Below are 16,182 nucleotides of genomic sequence, written 5' to 3' on the forward strand. Positions count from 1 at the left end.
ACACGTTGATTTTATTAGATAAAATTTGCACATCTGAAGAAAAGCTGCACAAGAAACAAATCAATTGTTTAAACACACAGCAAGATAACGAGAAGCTTTAAATGCAACTCACACTTCTAGACATGAAAGAAAGTTCTTTGATATTCAGCAGAAGGTATGTGGCCACAAAAAAACAACATACCTCCTCCACTATTGTTATTTATATAAAAATGGGTTTTGAACAGTTATTGGTAGCCTGTAGCCAATCTTTTTTTTAAATACACAGAAGTATTTTTTAATTAATGGAAGAAAAATACCTAGAATACTTGAGAATATCAAAAAACCACAAATTCATACTCTGAAAAAGTACAAACACAAAAAACTAATATCAGCTACCCAGCAATAATGTAATGTAATAACCTACAATCTCAGAGCCATCACTCGGAGGTTAGAGTTTTAGATTTTTTTTGGAGATTTTTTAAAATTTTAGATTTGCACATCTAAAATTTGGAGTTTTAAAAATAAAAAATATCTGTGATTAATAATGCACCAGAAAAGGATTGTTTTCCACTATAGTTAGCCCTTCTACTTGGTACATAGAGGAATAAGATAGGCCATGATAGATTATGAAATATAAACCACCAATTAATAATTTTCCGCATGATTCACAAGCGCTTTCATTCTGTAAGACAACACCAACTTGTCACATGGTTTGGTTCATACAATGAGCATTTGGTTTCAGGCAATAATACAATGAAAGTTTTAGCAATGTAGCGCATGATCTGTTAGTCACTGCTGCAACATTCTCAGGTTTTGGAGCTAATAGCATTCGCATCAAAACGGTCACTTATTCCACTTCTTATACAGGAAGATCAATTATGGCAAATATAGTCTTTGAAACTGAAGAAATCACTGGAGCTTTTGTAAATTTCACCGAACACTTAACATGGCACTTTTTTATTTCAATGCTTTTAATAATATAATAACAATAGTTTCAATAATTTCATTTCAGCATTATTAATTACCCATTGGTCCTGACAAATGCCAATTCACACCTCCTCATAACTCCAGTGCTATTCAGTACAATCCAGTTGAGATGTCCTCTCGACATGAAAGACATAGTATCAAATGTAAGGATTATAGTTTTTATCATTTTTATTATTTGATTGATCCAGCAGCAAGATAAAAGGCGTCCTATAAAGAGAGAGGTTTATCCCAGCATTCACAGATTGGGTGAAAGTAATCTATTAAAACCTTAAGGGCTGTTATAGAACTGGCGACACTTTAGGGTTTCACTCCCTTACCTATGGAAAAAGTGTCTGGCTTCTATTTGGCAATTGCCTGTTGTGAAATCTTTGAAATCAGGAGCTCAGCATGTGAGAACACGGATGCAGTTGCCATCGCTCGGTGTTGCAGAATGTTGGAACATTCCTGAGAACGTCTCTAAAGCAAGACACTAGATGTGGCTCTCAACAAGTTAGTGAGCAACGCTGACCTGCAATAATGTAAGGGTTGCAAAACTCAGCAAAACACACACAATTCAATTTACATTCTCAAGCATCTGTAAGTCACAATCAGGCTGTTTAAACCTACAAAATTGAGTGATTTTTGGAAGGGAGAATAAAATATGGAAAGTTTCTAACTGTTTTCCTGACACTAGATATTGATAGTGAGCTCCTTCTACCTTCCCAATACTCAGTACCTAGAATTGCAGTACTAGGTTCAAATTGCAGCATTGTTTAATCCTTTTTTCCTTGATTTGTACTTTTTCAATCACCCGAGCTCCATATTACTAAACAAAGCAGACAATTGATTAGCAATAAAGATTGTAGGGCATTACTGTGCGCAAATTGGCTGCTGTGTTCACCTACAGAATATTCAGTCACTACACTTTACCTCCGGAACATCGCCAGACTACGGCACTACCTCACCCCTCATGCTGCTGAAACTCTGGTCCACGCCTTTATCACCTCAAGGCTGGACTATGGGAACTCTCTCCTCGCCGGTCTTCCCGGCACCTCCCTCCACAAGCTGCAGGTCATTCAGAACTCTGCAGCTCGTGTACTGTCCCGCACCAGGCTTCGGACCACATCACTCCCACCCTCGCTCGCCTCCACTGGCTCCCCATCCCCCAGAGGATCGAATTCAAGATCCTCATCCTCACCTACAAGGCCATTCACGGCCTTGCTCCCTCCTACCTCTCTGACCTACTATTCCCCAATCTACCTGCCCGTACCCTCCGTTCCTCTGGCTCCGGTCTGCTCCACATCCCCCGCCCCAACCGCCCTACCATCGATGGCCGGGTCTTCAGCCTCTCAGCCCCCAGGCTCTGGAACTCTATCCCCCAGTGCCTTCGCCTTGTTTCCTCCCTTTCCTCCTTCAAGGCCTGTCTCAAGACCTTTCTCTTTGACCGTGCCTTCAGCTCCCCTCTCGACTCTCTACCCCCTCCTCACTCCCTCCCTTCCCTCCCCTCACCCTGACCATTTCCCCCCTCCTCGCTCCCTCCCTTCCCTCCCCTCACCCTGACCATTTCCCTCCTGCTCAGGTCCTGACCCAACTGTCCAGCGCTTTGGGAAATCCTCCCGACGTGAAAGACGCTCTATAAATGGAATCTTGTTGTTGTTGTTGTTGTTTACAGTAAATCCTATGAAGCGCTTTGAGGTGTCTGCCTGATGGGTAAGGGCCTGTATCAAATGCAAAAGTGCATGGATTATTATTTAGGGCATCATCAAACAGGATTCACTATGAAGTACACCATTGAAATGTAATATCAATCACATTTGAAATTCTGCTGACTCCCAGTCACACATTGCTTTGAGTAAATCGGCAATTATGTTCACCTACAAATACATAGTCACTACACTTTACAATAAAATCCTATAAAGTACTTTGAGATGTTTTGACAACGTGATTAGACACTTATCGAATGCAAGAATTATTATTAGTTTTGACCATTTTCCAATTGTGTTTCAACCTACAATTGTGTCCTTTAAGCCACAAGAGAAGGTATTGGGTTCTTTAAGCCAACGGAGAATGTGGTCATTATCTTTGCACTTTTATACATTTCAAACTATCTATCACATTTGCAAAATACAAAGACAATTGCAATGTAAATGTCATCCCATCAGTCTACTGTATGTCTCCGAGACAGAAGGCACTGAAGTTCCAAGTCATAAAAACAGCTCTATTGATCATTAAGACCATTCCTTCTACAATCCATTCACAATCCACTCTACCCAATCCATTTAATCCCACGTGGAAAGGTTCAGCAAAATTGATGCCCTACAAAGTTAAGATAAACTCCACAATATCTATCTAACCTTACATCTTCCATTAATTCTTCTTCTGTTCTTTGGCATGGTATTCCCAAAGTCCCACTAGCTCATCATTTTCCACCCAAGAGATACTTTGCAGTCTATTTTGCACCACTAAACCTGACCGGAGAGGGGCCAATAATGATCGTTTCCACTGTACAGAGGAACCTTTGACGATCTGTGCCCTGACTGTCTTCACAATTATCCTACATCATTTCTGATGGCAATGGGAGCACTGTTACGGGAAAGGCTAGCAAGTCTGCAATAAGACCTTTTTTATTTTGATGAGGAAAAACTTTACTGATGCGTCTTACTGAACATACGGAGCAACCCAATCATTATACTCTGACATTGGTGTCTTCCCACACCAATGAACCTCAATTAACTTGTGGGGTCTCTCACTGTGGCGAATAATTGAGGTTCAGATGTAAAAAATGTAACAAAGAAAAACTTCATATTCCAGCATCTTCCTTCACCACAACGAACACAAATGGAAACTAAATAATCAATCTTTACAATCCTCAATGTTCCCCGCAACAAACATCTTGAAGTGCTTCAGGGCAAGACATACTTTCTTCTTGATCTGTACAGAGAAGTTTTATTGACCAACTGACCAAATATGCCTAGATATTCCCTCTTGGACTTGTAGTTTATCACTGAGGGAACTATAATGCAAGCCATGTGAAGAGGATGGTCCAACAAAGCCATTACTGTCAGGATATTAGGCAGCGGAAACCATGATTTGTGGTTTCAATGAAATGCACTTGTAGCGATCAGCCTTTGGGTCAGAAGGTTCGAGGTTCAACATACACCTTGGCACTTGAACTCATAATCTACACTGATACTCTAGAACTGCATTGGGATAACGCTGTAATGTCAGCCCTTTGAATGAAAACTTAAGTTAAGGCAAGGTCTCATGTATCTACCTGTCCCTCAAACGGACGTTAAATATTCCGTGACACTATTTGAAAAGAAAAGGGAGATTGCAAAGTATTGGCCAATGATCCTCCAGATAAAATGAACATTCAGCTCATGGATCTTTATGGGACCTTGCTCTAGTTGGCACATTTGCCAAAAAGAATCACTACATTTCACATTAAATATTGTAAAATTGTGAGACATTTCAATGTGATAAAGCACGACTGTATAAAATTGGCTCAGTGGTGGCACTCTCGCCTCGGAGTCAGAAGATTGTAGGTTCAAATCCTACATTGGGATTTGAACTCACATAGTTTAAGCAGACACTCCATTGCAGCACTAGGGGGGGTGTTGCATTGGCTGAGGTGCCACCCTTTGCATGAGATACTAAACCGAGTTTCAGTCTGCCTGTTTAGGTGGACATTAAAGATCCCACTATTTCAAAAGAGAAGAAGTATCACCTGGTGTTCTGACCAACAAACGCCCCCAAAATAAAATTGGTCACTCCTTCATGGTTGTTTACGGAACATTGCCGTGCACAATTGTGCTACTGCCTTTGCGTACAAATATACAGTCACTCCAGTTCACTGTAAATTTTGTGAAGCACTTTGAGATGTCCTTCCAATGTGATAAGGTGCTATACCAAATGCAAGGATTATTATTATAAAAATCCAAGGTTTCTTCTTTGTATTGCAGTTTTACTAGAGTACCAATACCCATGTAGAGCTGAACAATATCAGTTTCAAGCACCTAAAATAGTGCTGATTGATCTCCTATAATAATGTGAACTTTGACAAGACACTTCTTAAGGAGCAAGTTGATTGCAATTCTTGGTGGCAGAATCATGTAACATTTACTCCAATAATTTGTTCCAGATAATGATCAGCTGCTAACTGGACTTACAGTTTTTTGTACATTTTTAGTTACAAACATCTATAAGTTATGAAACATATTTGGATGCGGCTGGGATCCAAAAAAAAAACCTTTCACATTATGAAAAAGTAGGTTTGTTTGAAACCAAACACTGGAAATCTAGCTCTTCAGAATCAATCGCTGACAAGTGGAAAGCATATTCTGTTAAGTGCAGTAACTTGCAAATAATAATATTAATTATAACACATGCATTTGATCTAACACCTTATCAGGTCATCACATCTCAAAACTCTTCACAGGATTTATTGTAAAATGTAGTGATTGTGTATTTGTTGGCAAAACTCCAATGAAGTTTTTGACTCTGAACACCTCAAGACATGAACAAGTCCATGAAGCGGAGGCAACGGGTAGTGGTTTGGGGAGTAGGCAGGTCGGAGATGTAGGGAGGTCCCAGGGCATGAAGGGATTTGAAGACAAATGTGAGGATCTTGAAATCGATTTGTTTGGTGATTGGTAGCCAATGAAGCGTAGTTAGAACTGGTGTGATGAGGGTAAGAAGTTTAATTCGGGTAGAAGTATGTGTGGGTATCAAGAGATTGTGAGTAATCACATGCTAGATTGGAATGACTAGCCAGCAAAGACTGTCCATTCAATTAAAATGACTAGCTAAATAAGGTACAGGGTTGTACCTGGCAATGTTACAACACTTTGCAGACCCTAGCAAGAGTCAATGTCTTCAGTCAAAGAAGGAAGGAAAAGGTTAAAACTGTACAGAATCCATTCCAGATCAGCACCCAGTTCATTTTGCTAAATCCCACAGGGCAATTATCATCGCTATTACTTCATTTATAGCACATAAACGTTCAGGACCTGTATGTCCCAGCAGCCCTGAATTCAGGCTATGTTCATAATACAAGCTTTCACTGAGATCTTTTTCTTTCCATTTAACTTGTATCCTTTAAATTGTCTAAATTTGATTTCCCTGAAGAGCTAAATATATACTCAAACGTATTCCAAAGGAAAGAGGATGTCTTTGTTTGGTGAATGCATAGACAGACATTGGACATCTTTAAGTAATTTAGAATTCTCTAATTCCAGTTACCAAACTTATAAAAGCTCTTATATTTAAAAAGGATAACAGGCAACCAGTAATGAGCCATCTCAAGAAATCAGATGAATATACAAATGCAGTGGAGCAACAGCTGTCCTCACCACATGAGAAACTGCAGAGAGCTCTTCTCTGAAAACTTTTAAATGTGTTTGTACTTTAAAGTGGGGGGGGCAAGTATTGCTGGATCTTGGATCCACACGGTCAACCAGATATCAAAATGACAGCTTGTTTACAGACTAATAATTCTTGCATTTGTTAAAATGGCTTTTCACGTCAGGAGAACATCCTAAAGTATTTCACAGGATTTTAAAGTGTAGTGACTGTGTATTTTATAGGTGAATGCCAGTTTGCACAAAGCAATGTCCCACAAACAACCACAAAGTGAATGACCAACTTTATTTGGGGGATTGTTGACCAGCACACCAGAGAAACTCTCTTCTCTTTTTGAATAATGCGATGGGATCTTTAACATCCACCTGAACAGGCAGACGTGACCTCGATATAACATCTCATCTAAAGAACAGCACCTCCTAAAATGCAGCACATCCCCAGCAACGCACTGGAGTGTCGGCCTAGACTGTATTAGTTAAAAGTCCAGACTTGCAGCTTGAACCCACAGCTTTCTGACTCAGACGTAAGAGTGCTACCAGCTGAGCCAGGCCGAGACTCTTCTTAATGCCAAGTTTGAACCCCTATGAAATCATATCCCTATTAATGTCTGCATTTTTAATAAGACATTTTCACAAGGAAGTTGTCTAGCTCCTCTGCATCTTACTGATCAACTGCAAGGTGATTTTTTTTACAAAGTTACCTTAAGACATTTTTTTCTCAGACATATTAGGAGGTATAACAGAATCCAGCTGTGGCCACTGTGTGGAGGCTACACCATACTTCACAGAATTGTTATGAATTTGATCCTGATGGTTGGTTGGAGTACAGGAAAACCTGGAGACACTGCAGTAGGTAAGTCACCGATTTCACACAGGATAAAAAGTAGATCTGATAGTTAGGTGTGGGAAGTGAGATGAAAAGACAGAGTTGATTTTAGTAACTAATAGAGTAACTAATAAATGTACTGGCTGTGAAATCTGCAGCTATTAGCAACAAGATTAACCCTTAGACTGCTGGCAACTTCAAGGATTTCTGGCAACTCTGCGATGCCTTTGACCATTTCAGCTTATACATTGAACGTTCCCCTAAAAATTCCAGTAATACTACACAGATGTCAGAAATATATTTCTTTATTAATAATGTTGTAACTTAAATGCACACTTAAAATTCCTAAATTATTAACAAAATCTTTTAAAAGCTTTCCGTCTCCTCTCCCTGTTTTCCTCCCCTGTCCATTGTCCAATGAATTTTCCATTGGTGGTAATTAATATTCCGTGATCTTTTTTCTTTTTAAGTTGACTTTTAGTTAATGGGATATAGCAATGTGGTTTTGATTTAGGAATTTCAAAAGTATCAAATAGAAATTAAAATGTGCAATCCGGCTTCATGCATGTTAGCTTTGGGGTGGTGGCAGGAGGTGGGGTTGGGGTAAGAGGCGGTAAGAGAGAGTTCTTATTCAGCACATCTGGGTGTGATTCTTATTCAATACTTTATGAATTTCTAAATTGAAACTGCATATTAGACTACACTGTACTTTACATAGAATGTTACAGCACAGAAATAGGTCATTTGGCCCAACTAGTCCACTCTGGTGTTTATATTTCACACAAGCCTCCACACCTCCTAACCTCCTCTCCCATACCTCTCTATTCACTTATCCCTCATGGATCTTTTCTTTTTCTCCTGTGCCACCAGCCTCCTACTCACATTCATTCTGGAGCGGGCGATCCACATCTTTTTGAAAAGATTGTTTCCAATCAGCTCAAAAGTGGCTGAAAGACCAGTTTTTAAGATAAAAGAGAGCCACCAACACTGAGATCTGACTTGGTCTATTGGAATGACTAAGTCAAACATATGAGATACTAATTGCCAGTTGACTTGATAAGGTCACGCTTAATTAACCCAGGAAAATGGCAAATGGCAAGACATAGAAATAGGCAAGGAAAGTGTGGTGGGAATGCTTAGCACCAAAGGTAGACACAGACATTTCTGATAACCAACAATCTGACATGATCCGAGAATCTGAAGACATTTATTAAAATAAGAAACCTTAAATAAAACTGAAAGCCAAACTGAAGACCACAGAGATGAGATTCAATCTGCAACATTAGATTAGTTCGTCACTCCCTCCCTATCTGCTTTCAAAATTAGTCTGAAGTCTCGTTGACTAAACCTCCCTTCTCCTCACCCCGTACACTATCTTCATGAAGTTCTTTCAGATGTTCCCCATATGTGAAAGACTCTATATAAGTGCAAACTGTTATTATTATCGTTGTCTATCACAATGCTGCAATATCCTCCATTGTTTCACCCCACCCTACCTTCCTCTGCGATCTCCTGCAACCCTACTGGCTGGGCCGTTCCCTCCGCTCAGCTAACACCCCCTGCTTTATATCCCTATCCGATCCGCCCCACCATTGATGGGTGAGCTAGACGCCATTCTACCCCTGTTTCTGGAACTCCATCCTGGAGACCCTCCCCACATTTGAAGTCTAACTTAAGACCTATCTTTTCAACTGTGCTTTCAGCCACGTTTCCCTCCCCACAAACCTCTTTCTTTCCCCCACCTCACCCCATGCCTCTCTAGCACTTTGAGACATCCTCCAAATGTGAATGGTACTATACAAATGTATACTTTTGTCGTTGCAATAGGAACTGTTGATAGTTATGGATTTGACTGTGAGGGATTACTTTTGTATCCAGATGTCAACCCTCAGGTTGGAATTTAAAATGCACTGCTAGCAATCATTAAATGGTCAGATAAAGGCTTTGCAGAAATCTATGACAAATGGGCTAAGGTTTCAAGAATTGTATTTCATGCACCAGTCATTCTGGAGGTGGTGATGGAACAAACACATGAGTTTGTTTGGCTGGAACACATTGAAAAAAAACTTTGGGAAACCTTTATAACTTAGTACAAAGTGGTCTTTTTGAACACAAGCTGCGGATGCTCAACTGAGAGGCTAGTGATACGCAAATAAACATAAGAGGGCGGCATTCGCACTGCTAGATTCACCGACTGAAAAGTACATGTCTAGTGAAAGTGCCACAGCCCTTTAGCTGGCAGCAGGCCAATCCACTAGAAAATGTAATGAACTTATCTGTTTGTACAAAAACAGGTTTTGCAAATGAAGTGGAAAGCTTGCCATATGTAGATACAGTGTGTTGATTGTCCTGTAGGTATACTATTGGTGGCTAGCCAAAACCCCAACAGAAACCACCTCAAGTACAAACTAGCATAACCTATACATACAGACACTAGTATATGTTTTTTTTCCCCCCGCTTATGATCTTTGTTTTTCAGATGGCTGAGGTTTAAACTCGGTCACTTTAAATTGGCATTTGAACAGTTACACTGGTTTGCTCTTTCCCCGAAACCAAACAGCATCAATTGTCCCACAAATGGGTAACCTCAATCAACAACACTCATGAGGCTTATTGTGCTCTAACCAAAGATCAGCAAACCAACCATTGATAAGGCAGCACTTCTGGTTTGATTTGAAAAAAACAAACCAACCAATCCTTTAGGCAAGGGATTCCTTATGTGGTCACAGCATACCAGACTTTCTGTCAGATAACTTGTGAACAACTTTAAGCCATTTTTCATTTTAATGAATTATCCAGGATTCAGATTAAAACACAGACTTGCTTGTTTCCTGCCGTGATATCCCTTTTTCTTGGCCCAATATAAGGCACACGTTTTCAAAATATAAGTAATTGAGTTCCATTGGTAAAACTGCAGTTAAAGTACTCGCGATAAAAGTTCATAGGGAACAAACTCTGTAACCTGGCAGCCTTTTCCCAGTCAGTAGCACATTACAGTGTACTGCATTTTATGGACACAATAAAATAAGTCACATCAGTCATTTTCATATCTGCTCTCTAAACAACAACGAGATTATATTGTCCCACAAATGGGTAACCTCAATCAACAACACTCATGAGGCTTATTGTGTTCTAACCAAAGATCAGTAAACCAACCATTGATAAAGCAGCACTTCTGGTTTGATTTGAAAAACACAAACCTACCCAACCTTCAGGCAAGGGATTCCTTATGTGGTTACAGCATACCAGACTTTCTGTCAGATAATTTGTGAACAACTTTAAGCCATTTTTCATTTTATATCAGGAGGATGTCCCAAAGCGCTGGACAGAGTACAGCATTTCAGACCCAAGCTGGGGTTGTGGGGGTAAGGGAGGGGAGGGGAAGGGGGGTGGCAGATGGCATGGTCGAAGAGGAGGGTCTTGAGGCGGGACTTGAAGGAGGCTAAGGAGGGGGTGAGGCGGAGTGATTGGGGAATGGAATTCCAGAGGTTGGGGGCAGAGTGGCTGAAGGCTCTCCTGCCAATGGTGGGGCGGGTGGGTCGGGGGATGTGGAGCAGGCCAGAGCCGGCTGAGCGGAGGGAACGGGCGGGTTGGTAGGGGGCTAGGAGGTCGCAGAGGTAGGGTGGGACGAGGCCATGGAGGGCTTTGTATGTGAGGACCAGGATCATGAACTGGATCCTCTGAAGGATAGGGAGCCAGTGGAGTCGGGCGAGAATGGGGGAGATGGAGTCACCGAGTTTGGTGCGGGAGAGGACACGGACTGCAGAGTTCTGGATTATCTGCAGCCTGTGGAGGGAGGAGTTGGGAAGGCCGACAAGTTTGCATAGTCGAGCCTGGAGGTGATAAAGGCATGAACAAGAGTTTCAGCGGCCTGAGGGGTGAAGTAGTGGTGGAGTCGGGCGATGTTACGGAGGTGAGGGAAGGCAGAGCGGGTCATGGCTTGAATGTGGGGGAGAAAAGACAGCTGAGGGTCGAACAAGACACCGAGGTTCCTGACTGGCTGGTGAGTTGAAGTGTGCAACCATGGAGGTTGATGCTGCCAGAGCCTGAGGTGCTGAGGCGCTGGCGCGACCCAATCAGGAGGGCCTCAGTCTTGTTCACATTCAACTGTAGGAAATTTGCCCTCATCCAGGACTTGATGCCCGACAGACAGCAGTGGTCCTGGAGTTGAGGGTGGAGGCAGAAAGATAGAGTTGGGTGTCATCCGCATACATGTGGAAGTTGACCCCATGTCTGCGGATGATGTCACCAAGGGGGAGTATATAGGTATTAAAGAGGAGAGGGCCCTGGGGGACGCCAGATGTGACAGTGCAGGGGCTGGAGGAGAAACCGTTAGAGGCAACAAAGTGGAGACCGTGAGAGAGATAGGAATCGAACCAGGCAAGGACAGGTTCAATTCTTGAATCCTTGAAATCCTTGAATTCTTTAAATCCTTGAATGTAATGCTGTTACACCTCCAAACTTGTTACTTGTGAAAACCTGAATAAAGAAGCTTGTTCTGCAATTGCATTTAATTTTAATTTGTTTTAAATTATGTTTATTTCAGAAATTATACATTGAGCTGTATTTCTTTCCTTTTAATAATATCAATAATAATCATAACCCTTGCATTTGATATGGCACACTTAACATCGGGATAATGTCACAAAGCATTTTTCAGAATTTGCCATAGAGCGTAATGGCTGTGTAATTGTAGGAGGAAGCTAATTTGCGCACCATAGTGTCCCGCAAACAGCCATGAGAATGACCAACTCAGCTAAGGCATTGTTGGCCAGTGGTTCTCAACCTTTTTGGGCACAGCATCTAGTACCTCACTGGAGTGGCAGTCAAGACCAGGGTTTCACAACCCATGAGATGCAACCTGGGGTTGTGTTACTTGGGTTGTGGCGGGTGGGAGGAGGCTCTCAGATTTTGGAGGTTTTGTGCATTTTATGCATGGATTTTGCAAACTGCTTCACGTTCACGGGGTTTGGGCTGGTTACCGACGGCCCAGCCTTCCTCTGTTGTGGACTGTCTTTAGGTGCCACTTTTTGGTGCTATATTTTGGTATTTTAATATTTGCCACATTTGGTGCTTGTGTTGGTGTATGTGTTGCATACGGTGGGTGGAAAAGTTTGGTGGGCCAGATGTTGTTTGCTCTGGTGTTGTGTGGTGGGCCATGACGGACCATCAGGGTTTGCAAGTGGGTCCTGGACCCAAAAAGGTTGAGAACCACTGGGCTGGATTATATGTCAAAATCCCAACATGGGGCTAGAACCCACAGCCTCTACCTCAGAGGAGAGAATGCTGCACAAGAGAAATTCAGATGAAGATGAATGCTGACTTACAGCTTGGGGTGGGCGGAATAGATGCTGTGTTTTATCACCACTTCCGTGCTTGCTCTCCAGTGTGGCTATTGTCACTACTAGCTGACTTCAATTACAAATGTGATCTTATTAGGACTGTGTGGAGAAGAGACAGGAAGTGATGTTCCAAATAGCCATCTGCATCAAACTCAAAGCCGTCGTTGCTGACAGGCTGCGAGAACAGAGTGCAACTGTGCCGAGGGGGGAAATTAGGGACAAGAAAATCAAGGTTTGTCAGAGAAGCACGCCACAACCAACAAATTCTTTGTGGCTTAAAGATGGGAGGGATGTAACACAATAGCATCTGTGAAGTGAATTTTGAATGAATCTGGAAGATTTCCAATAATAATCTTTGCATTCTGACATAGTGCATGCAAATAAACTCCCTCTTCTTTTCATGGGAGTGTTTTGGGGATCTTTAAAGTCCACCTAAACAGGCAGGAGAGATTTGAGTTTAACTTTTCCAACAATGCAGTGCCCCTCCAGTACTGAATTGGAGTTTCAGCCTTGGCTATGAGCTAAAAGACCTGACGTGGGGCATGAACTCACAGTACTACCAAGCTGACAGTAATTGACTACCAACTCCCTTCTCTTTTCCAATAGTGCCATTAGATATTTAATACTCAATTGAATAGGCAGAAGGAAACTTGGTTAAATTTCTCATCACAAAAAAACGGTACTGTTAATGCAGCGCTCCTCCAACGCTGCATTACAGTGCCATCTTAGCCTTAAATTCACATCCCAACATGCAGTTTGAACCCAGAGGCTCCATGAGAGAGTGCTTAATAATTGAGCAAGCTGACACTGCGAATACACTAATGATTCTTAGGGTTATATACTCCTTTTAAATGTTCAGAGGTACAGCATCTATCAAGAGGTTTGGGCTTTTATATTCCACTGCTAAAATAGCTGTCAAAAATCACATTAAAATAATGACATTTCGCAGCATACCATCAAAATAATGTGATTTGAGGAAATCTGAAACAAAAACTCTAAAGCTTCCGAGAGAATATTCAATACTGTAGGTTGTGTACACGTTTCATGTTAAAAACGTTTCTTTATGTAACAAAAAACAGTATAATGTGCATCAATACCATCTGAACACAGTGCAAGAAAATTTTCTTGTAAGAAAGACATATGAACAAATGGAAAAGCAAAGAAATATAAACAAATTATTGGCAGAAAAGTAAAGAATTGGTAAGAAACACTGTAAACTTAGGGGATTCCATCCTTCTAAAATTATAGGTTGTATTGCCAAGAAGCTGAGCCCAACTGACTGAGACGTAAAGGAAGTCTGCACAGACAGATTATACAGTACATATTCTGTAAGACTGACTGAGCTGAAGATACTAGACAGATTGTGGTGCAGATCTTTGTGATTACTGGATTATTTGATGACTTCTGCTGTTTTTCAGATTGCAGACTTTCACAGTCCACTCCTTACGACAGTTAAAAGAGTGTCTGAGAATCAATTTGAAAATGCACATGAAAGGATTTTGCGAATGAAGAGAGAAGTACACAAAAAGCACTGTCCAAAAACAAGCTATTCAGTTCCTCAAGTGCAATTCTCGCCACCTGACCCACTTAATAATCCTTGCATTTGATATAGCGCTTTTCACGTCGGGAGGACGTCCCAAAGCGCTTCACAGAACACACTGTAAAGTGAATTGACTGTATATTTGTGGGCGAACGCGGCAGCCAATTGTGCACAGCAATGTCCCACAAACAGTCGTGGATTGAAAATGACCAATTTATTATTGTTTTTTGTTTTTGGAGGGATTATTATTAGGCGTGTGGAGTAAGGAAACTTGCCCAAGGTTTCGCCCTGCCTGGAATTGAACTCAGGTCTCTCACTTGCAAAGTGAGTGCTCTAACCACTGAGCTACAGGACTCCACGGGACGGAATTGAGAGTTTGAGCGATCGGGGCAAAATAGCAGAAAGTTTTGTGGGGTAGACAGGGGAGAGGTAACAGGAAACAAGCCTGAATTGTCAAAATGGCAAGACTGGACTTGGGACTGCTAGAGATAGAAATGGGCATCTGAAGGCAGGAATGAGGCATTTCTAAGTTGATCCACTGGGGATGACCTTGACCTTTTGGGTGGGAGAGCTGGGAAAGCCAACAGGCAGATTTCTATAGCGTCTTCCCTCCCTTCCCAATCGCGTCACTTCTGTCTGCCTCCACCTTTGCTCCCATCCACAGAACGAGAAAGGAAGTGAAAAAAAGAAATAACCTAAAGGGGGAAAAAAATTCATTCTAAGCTATGTGAATAATACAAATAGCATAACAAAACATGGTCAACACAATGATATACACAATGAAAAAAAAGAAAATGGAAGAAAAGATATAATCATCATCAAAATAACATTTGAAAAAAACCTAGCTTGTCATCATTAGTTCAGTGAAATTGGGGGAAACTATCAGATTAGAATGCCCTGAAGAAGGAAAGACTATTCTCTCTTCTAAAATGACCAAACCCTTGTTGTGTGGGTTTAGCCATCTCTTTAAAAATACAGCCTTGTTAAACCATGAACTATGACTGTGATGGTTTAAGAAATATATTCAATTAGGTGACCTAAAATACATAATATCCTACTTCCTGCCAACTCAGTGTCAGTGAGTAACAGCATTAGTCAGTGAATAAATGACAAGATGATTGAGGGGATTTGACAACAATGTAATAACTACTGTCTACCATTCGATAAGCAGTATTCTCTGCCAGAGAACCTGTGCTTATTTAGTCAGTGCTGTTCCCTCTGAGCAAAATGCTATGGTTGCCGATCAGAGCCATATTCAATATTGTTGCATCCATGGTACACTGCGCATACCAAAAAATGTCTCGCAAAATAATCTACAATTGATAGTATGTGTATCACAATCCCCAAAAAAGCAAAACTGCTTATTTTTGGAGCAAGACAGCACCTTTGCAATTCAGTAGCTTCTGTGAAATTCTGGGTCATCAGGTTCCATATCTCTGCACGAGACAGTTTCTGACCACAGACCAGGCGGCTGGTACAATTATTCATACTACTGGTAATGATCTAGTCAACATATTTTCAATATAGAGCAGTAATTATACAGACAGGATATCCCCAGGCTTTGGAAATGACAGGCAACGAACACCACCAGCTTCACCAGAAGTTATGATAAAACTGGTTAGGCCTCAGCTAGAGCACTGTGTTCAGTTCTGGGCACCACACTTTACAAAGGATGTTAAGGCATTGGAGAGAGTGCAAAGGAGATTTACCAGGAATGAGGGACTTCAGTTATCAGGAGAGGCTAGAGAGCCAGGATGATCCTCTTTGGAGCAGAGAAGGTTAAGAGGAGACTTAATAGAAGTTTTTAAAATGATGAGGGGATTCGATAGGGTGAACAAGGAGAAACTATTTCCACTGGCGGGTGGGTCGGTAACACTGGTGGGTGGGTTGGTAACTGATTTAAAATAGTTGTTAAAAGAAACAGAAGGGAGGTGAGGAGAAATTTTTTCATACAGCGAGTTGTTCGGATCTGGAATGCATTGCCTGAAAGGGTGGTGGAAGCCGATTCGATAACAACTTTTAAGAGAGAAGTAGATAGATATTTGGGGAGGACAAGTTTGCAGGGCTATGGGGAGAGCGCAGGGGAGTGGGATTGACTTGGATAGCTTTTTTCAAAGAGCCGGCACAGACACGATGGACCAAATGGCCTCCGTCTGTGCTGTATAATTC

The 16,182-nt window shown here is 41.5% G+C and overlaps 1 protein-coding gene across 3 annotated transcripts in view; it reads right to left on the reverse strand.

Moving 5' to 3' along the window:
- supt3h (SPT3 homolog, SAGA and STAGA complex component) overlaps positions 1-16,182 on the reverse strand; it is a 314,077-nt gene that overhangs the window by 191,414 nt on the left and 106,481 nt on the right. The window lies entirely within an intron of this gene.

Source organism: Callorhinchus milii, unplaced genomic scaffold (genome assembly GCF_018977255.1).
Source record: "Callorhinchus milii isolate IMCB2004 unplaced genomic scaffold, IMCB_Cmil_1.0 Scaffold3, whole genome shotgun sequence".
In the NCBI taxonomy this organism is placed as follows: Eukaryota; Metazoa; Chordata; class Chondrichthyes; order Chimaeriformes; family Callorhinchidae; genus Callorhinchus; species Callorhinchus milii.